This window comes from Eleginops maclovinus, chromosome 13 (genome assembly GCF_036324505.1).
Source record: "Eleginops maclovinus isolate JMC-PN-2008 ecotype Puerto Natales chromosome 13, JC_Emac_rtc_rv5, whole genome shotgun sequence".
In the NCBI taxonomy this organism is placed as follows: domain Eukaryota; kingdom Metazoa; phylum Chordata; class Actinopteri; order Perciformes; family Eleginopidae; genus Eleginops; species Eleginops maclovinus.
Window position 1 is genome coordinate 21,590,602 of NC_086361.1, and position 6,940 is coordinate 21,597,541.

Sequence of the window (6,940 nt, forward strand, 5' to 3'; positions counted from 1 at the left end):
TTTAATTGCCTGACATTTTCTGCAAATCACAGGTAAGTTATGTCTTCAATCAATCATTTGTTGCAGGGTTCAGCCAGACTGGATTCCTTGTAGATGAACAATACATATGTGGGATCATTTATGTGAGTTAACTTATGTACTGCCCCTCATTAGGAGACCACATCACAGCCGTTCTCTGGTATACCTCCAGCAGATGGTGCTACTACTCTCTGTTCTCACCTGTTATGTGACACAGGCTGTGGTTATTAAAAGGGCCAGCGATGTAGGCATTTGGCAGTAATGTGAGTTTGACAGTAGCGTGAGACAATAAAATGAACTGATGCCCTTTAAATTGTGATAGATTGTCATATTGCACTGTGTTCAGGTACTGTTTGTATGTGAGCTTACAGGTATCTCTATCAGCTGCCAAAGAGCTGATGTAAACCTATAGGTCAGACACATGTCTGATGAGCAGAGCAGTGTGAGAGACCCGGTACAATGCAGAGCTATTGATTCAGAGACATTTAGCATCTTCACTGGCGAATAGGATGTCTATCTATCCAGTAATTAGTTAAAGTACAAAGAGGCCAAAGACAATTCAAATCCAATCATCTCAGGGCTTTGTAACCCAGTCTGTTAACTCAACTTTTTCCTCCACCTTCCCTCAAGGTGACCGACCCTTTCCTCTTCCCGGATAATAGCAAGTCAACTCCCAAAAGTGATTCCGACAATACCCGCCAATTTTGTAGCATTGCTGGTGAACACACCTCACCAGTCACATCCATATCATTTCTGTGATGGGGTGTGCTGTAACTGTAGAGGTCATTGAATCCTGAAACCAGAGATATCTATGGGGGATAAAAGGCTGTCAAAACGGAGAGATGCTAAGAGGCAGAAAGAATGAAGGGGACAATATATTTACTAGTGTCGGACAATGCAGATTTAAATAAGAACTTCAGCATTTTGGAGGATATGCTTATTTGGCTTTCTTTCCAATGAGATCAGTCACATTTTGGAGCATTCAGTATGATAGAGTCCAGGTACGGCTAACCTATTTAGCATAAAATAAATGGGTCCAGGGGGAAACAGCTCAACAGCTTATTAAAACCTCCAGGGCTGAAAATCATTTTCAATCTGTACGAAAACAGAAACAACAATTTGTCATTTTAGAGGAGTTTCTGGTGCTTTTAAATGTATGCTCTGACTAACTCATGTTTAGCCTAATAGCTTTTGATTACCATAATCAATTGAAGAGGGGGAACATCTCTCTCTAGAACAATGCTAGTTCTTAGCTCCACAAATATTGTAATAAAAGCTTTAAAGATATGCTTTGTTTCTTTAAGAGAAGGGGAAAGAAAGTGCTAATCAATCAGCATTCAAACAACAATAAATAGTTGGAATGTGAAATGCGTAACTTAGCAGCTTAGCTTAGCTTAGCTCTGTAGCCTATAGTTAAAAGAACATTTAACAAACAAACATGGCATTTTTTCCAACCTGTATCTTATTTTGTGTGGTTTTTATCCTCGAATTGTGTTGATATATGTTTTTGAACTTTACTAAACTAGACACACTTTTGTTCCTTGAAGTCATTATGCTAATGTAGCTAATGAAGCTAACAACATCAAACTCCACCTTCCTACAAAGTGCACAATTTGATATTCTCACTCTCTTTACATAATGTAAATGGTCATATTTTAATTGGACTACTTTCTGTTTTGGTTTTTGCTTCACATGCTTTTTTGGTCACAATATTTCCACGCATTGTTTCTTTCTCTTATCATCCATGACGAAAATACCATCAGAAGATGACCTTCACATTTGTACATAACAGCTTGCTGCATAGCAAATGATGCTTTCCCTCGACACAGTCTACTGTATCTCATATTCAAAGCCTTAGAGACTCGGAAAAAGCCACAGAATCTGAGTCTTAAGGGACATTTAAAGCTTGTTTTGTAAATCGGCATAAAATATTTGTTTGAAATTCAGAAATATTATATTTATTCGGTCTTTAAAAAGCAGCTTTTTTTCCTGAAGTCATCACAATGGAGGACGATGTAAATATACCACAGGTTTCACTAATGCTGAGAGTGTGGAAATGAATTCTCTCAGAAGCATTAAGGAATGTGGAGATTCAGCGTCTTACCAAAAAACTGCCCGGATAGAAAAGATAAAGACAAATCTGGCACGGAGGTTTTAAAAAAAATATGAAGTAATCTCTCTGTAATCCCAAGAGATCCCAGCATGCAAAGAAATGGTAATCCCACGTAATGATAGATGATCCTTGCAAAGGTCCACTCTCTGTCATGCAAAAAGAAAGGCTTTGAAAGAAAAGGTGAAAGGGAGCAGCGAGAAATATCCATAAGGGGCCTGTATGTGCGGACTCTCAAGTAAGCCATCATGACTTTCAGCAAAATGTGCTGCACTGGCAAAACTCCAAACTTGCTGAGCGAGAGATATTGTCTCTTGATATGTTCTGAATCCATTTCATTTTTAACAACAGATTAACCTTGATCCTGCATATCTTGGGATTATCCACTCAGTGACAAGTGCATATGGTGTGCTTTTCTGAAATGCATCCAAATCCGACATCACAGCCGCATGTATTCATACGCATTCATTCCTCCCCTCCCCCCCTCCCATCAGGATCTGCCTCCTGATCTGGAGCAGTGCTAGGACTCTCGGGAGCCAACAACGCTGTCTTTGGATGTCACGGGCCCCTGTGATCTTCCTCCGTATATCACACAGCTCCTCCGAGGCAGATGCTTTTGTCCTCCTCGCATTCTAGCTTACTTTCCTGTTTCTTTTACTGCGCTGTGAAAGATGCAAAGGTGTTCCCTCCTTTAACATCCCTCATACGCTGCTGCAGAAGTCATGAGCCCTGTAGGCCAGCCTGAGGCAGAAGACACTACAATTGTCTGAAAATAAGGATGTAAGATGAGAAATTGACGATAAAATAAAAACATTATTAGAGCTTTTAGGGGAGCGCCTAGTGAGATGACTGAAGATAAACTTCATGGCACATCAAAACAAAATCCTACTTTCCTGTTTTGTTTATATTCAAGACACAAAGTTTGAAAAACATCAGATCTAATTTTGATGAGTGCATGTCTTTTCTGCTTATTGCTCACTGCTGTGTAACAGAGTTTGTTTTTCGCTGAGGTTTTGATTTGTTACAGCCTGGGATTACAGGGGGAAATATGCTTGATAGAAGACTTTCTTTTGAATAAAATGACAAATCTGAGAAATATCAATCGCTGCCAGGGACAGCAGGTAGACACAATGACTCAGGTTTTACATTTCAGAACAGAAACCGTTGGTTTACAGTGTTTCTGCTAAGCTAAGCTAACCCATTGTTTGCTGTAAGTAAATAGATGAGGCGGATATCAATTGTAGGCGACTTTCCACCAGGAACCAAACAACGATTGTTCCTAAAATTGTCAAACTTCTGCATGTATACCATTTCAGAAACACTTTGTTTCCAGAGTTCGGTGGAAACAGCAGACCATTTTAAAACACACATTCATACAACAAGATGAGCCAAAGCATTTACACAGAGACACAGAGAGTCGCTTTGAGTCTGTTTGAAGAAACCATCTCTCTGAGTTTCAGCTCATTTTGCAGCTGGTTCCCAGACCCCAGGAGCAGCGTAACTAAACACCCTCTTCCCCAATTCCTTACGGACTTTCGGGACAGTTAGAAAGAACAAGTCCTCGGAGCCAAGCCGATAAGATCCTGTGTATTTTCGGTTTATGTAGGTCCTTAGATGAAGAGGAAGGGTAAAAACAATAGTCACAAAAACAATAGTGCCAGTGTTTCAGTCTATGCTAAGCTAACCAGCTACTGGCTTTACTTTAAGAAGCGGTCAAATGGAAAGAACATGTGAAGGTGACTAGACACGTTATAATCAAATGTGTAAGTCTCCATCATCAGAATTTCAATCTACAGTATATAACATTGTGTGTGTGTTCATAAAGAAACGCATGGTAAGGCCTTCACTTATTCCTATGTCCATATCCCTTTAACACCGGAGCTTCGACAGGGATAAACGGGGGAGGGGGTATTTAGATGGATGGATGGAGTTAGCGGGGGAGGATGGGCGTAAAAGCTGCCTGAGTTTCTGTGGACGTGCCGGGCCGGTTGCTTAGGCCTGACCTCTTGATGAGACACGGAACACAAATTTTTCTCATCTTTACTCGTGCTCTCCTCCCATAATCTACGGATATTTAGCTGTACACACATACGTAGGTAAATAATTTAAATTCTCATTCAAAGTTAATTAGCAGATTAGTAGATGAAGGTCGTCCTCAGAAGATTTCTCTTGCCTTACAGTTTCATTAGGAACGAGCGAGAGGAGCCACCAGGATCCATCAATTCTAAACATGTAGCCTCCCCTGCTAATGCAGTTAATTGGCAGTTTGATTACATTTCAGAATTGACTTGAGAAGTTGGCTATTCATCCTTTTCATTCAACAGAAATACACTCCCGACTACGAGACAGAAGTCTATTAATACAAAGTAATATGATTTTGAGCTAATTTTTAAAGCTCCTGAGGCGTGTAATCACTAGCAGATGTGAATATTTGGTCAAGATGTTTGAGATAAAAGATTTGACTGGGGATTACTTTTAAAGTCCTCCTTTTCTGGTAGTATGATGTCGGTATGAGATTGAAGGGTTAGGGTAAATTTGTAGGCAGAATAAGAGGAATAAAATGGAAGTATACTTGTTCAAACACAGATTTTTAAAACATGAAACTTTCATAGCCTTCATCGAGGACATCCAGCGGGGATTTTAACCAATGATAAGCAGAGTACGCTTTATACATTTGAAAGAAAAGGAATAAATTATGCTCACGGCGAGTTCTGCTGGCCTCTCCAGCGCACATTACATACTCTTACATGGGTTGTGAACAATGGCCTGTTGTGAACACACTCTTCATTATCATTTCTATCCTGCAGTGCTGTCCATGAGCAACAGTGAAAACCCTGTGAGGTGAATTAATGAGGAGCAGGTGATGAAAGGGTTACGCAAACACAGGATACCCAACGAAGAGCAGTAAGGAGTCGGTTTTAATTGAAAGTGGGCCTCATATCATTTGGGTAGAAGTGGTGCTGGTGGCTTTGGTCTGTGGTTATCTAACTGTCAGGATTACCTTTTAATGGCGACCAGGACTTACGAAGAGCGAATAACAGGAATAAATGAGGACGGTTTGTTCCGGAGAGTCAAACTTAACGCAAGATTTGCAACAGAGAGGAGATCAATGCTGATGCATTTTTCATTATCTTACAGTGCGAGGACGTCAGGAACGTGTGCTGCAGCAGAGGGAACCTTCAGGAGGGCTGATCGTGCAGGCTGCACCTGTGGAGTCAAAACAGAGCCGAAATACTCACAGCAACGCTCGTTCTGAAAGGTGATGCTATGTTTTGTTGACGGCAGGGTTTGTTTGGTTTGCTGTTAAATATTATATGCACGAGTACTGAACTTGAGAATTTGGTAAGGCCTTTTATGACTTCAAAACATACTTCGAATGTCATTTTATCCAAAGCGATATAGAATTCCAAACCAAAGACATCCTCCGGGAGCAAGTTGGGGTTAAGAATCTTGTCCAAGGAACTTCAAGGGGATACAATTTAAACAATGACCCTCTTTTTGTTCATTGTTGATTTAACCCATGAGACAAAGCGGCCCTGTATACTATGTCTACTTAATACAGATGAACATCTAAAAGTTAAATAGCAGTAAGAAATTTGAAGATTTAAGGCCAAGTTACACCAGGTTTAGAGCACGGAGCATGCGCAGTTGAGTTTCCCCTTAAGCCCCGCCCCCGATCTCCTGCTCTCGGCTCAGTGGAATGAATGGAGAGAGAAGATAAATCAGCTTTTTGCGCATTTTACAACTTTTAAGACCTCATGATTTAAATAAGGCTATAACATTTTTCATACTGGGTATTTTATTTAGTTAAAACAAATATCCACTGATTTAAAGACGTCTCTATCCCAATGTAAGAAGTATTTCCGGGACCCGTGACGTCATGGACGGATACGGAAGTTGTAGTACCGCCCTTTGGCCACCACGATTTTCCCGTGGTGACCAAATGGTGCTACTACAACTTCCTATAAGCTATTTTGACTCCAACCTCTAAAGCTGTATGTGTTTCTCTGTAAACATCCATGACCCTTACTAGCTGTACTGTACCATTTATTAAAATGTAACTGGAATGTTAACAACTCCTCTAAAAAGTAATGGTTTTCAGACGACAGTTACACAAATGTAAAGTAAATAATTTTTTAACATTCAAATAAAAGTTCTGTAGGCAAATCCTCAATTTGAATATTGTGATGTATTAGATTAAATGAGTGAGTCTTGTTTAAACCTATCAAATGTATTTCCAATTCCTCAATATTGAGTATTGGCTGGTGGACCCACAGTTGGGGGTCTGAGTGTGAGGGTAATACTGTGGCAGCACGATTCAGGTTTACTGAGGCTGCAGTGTGATGTCCAAAATCAATCCGGCACACCTTATTACTAAGAAATTGCGCATTGGAGAAGAGATCAGAAGCATGACTTGCTTTCCACTTTATTTCTTTGTCGACCAATTCACACACCCACACACACACACACACACACACACACACACACACACACACACACACACACACACACACACACACACACACACACACACACACAATGTCAAGGGAGAGGAGAGATTCAGCGAGCTCACGATGTACACACACTATACAAACAGCACCTGTTCAGTAATGATGGATCAACACGGCGCGGAGTGTGAGACAGCATATTTAATTGGATGTTTACATGAGGAATAACTTCAACCATATGGATCAGATTATTGGACCATATGCACTTTGCAGCTTCTTCTTGTGGGGGACTTAGTTGCTGAAGTTACATATAGCTCTCATAAAAACCTGCAGTAAGGGGGACCAAATCTGCCTCTAATATCAG